The sequence below is a fragment of the Pteropus vampyrus genome, unplaced genomic scaffold (assembly GCF_000151845.1).
Source record: "Pteropus vampyrus isolate Shadow unplaced genomic scaffold, Pvam_2.0 Scaffold14, whole genome shotgun sequence".
NCBI lineage: Eukaryota > Metazoa > Chordata > Mammalia > Chiroptera > Pteropodidae > Pteropus > Pteropus vampyrus.
The window spans coordinates 14,506,885-14,507,337 of NW_011888795.1; positions in this window are offsets into that span (position 1 = coordinate 14,506,885).

Here is a 453-nt window from a genome sequence, read left to right on the forward strand (position 1 = left end):
ACCAGTATTGGGTAGTTTCCTCAGATTCTCTTGTTAATCAGTTCCTAATACTCTATGGGACCTCTGTACAGAGCTCTTTCTCCCTGCAGCTGCCTCCTCTCTGATACTCTAACCAGCTTTACCTCCTCAAATCTTCAACTCAGGCTTCTCACTTAAAAGAGAGTGTTATACTCCTCCCGGGTCCCCCACCCTGTGCAATGTCCTAGAAACTCTCTTGAGATGGTAAGCTAAGGAAATTATAGGGCTCGCCTAATTTGTTTACCTTCTCTCAGGGATCAATATGCTTCACTGCCTATTGTCCAACATCTCGAGAATCATCATTTTATATATTTTGCCCATTTTTATTTTGTTTTTGTTTTATCAATTTTAGGTAGGAGGGTAAGTCCTCTCCCTATTATTCCATATTGGCAGAAAGCAGAAATCTGAATTGACTTTTGTTTTTTGTCTTTTAAT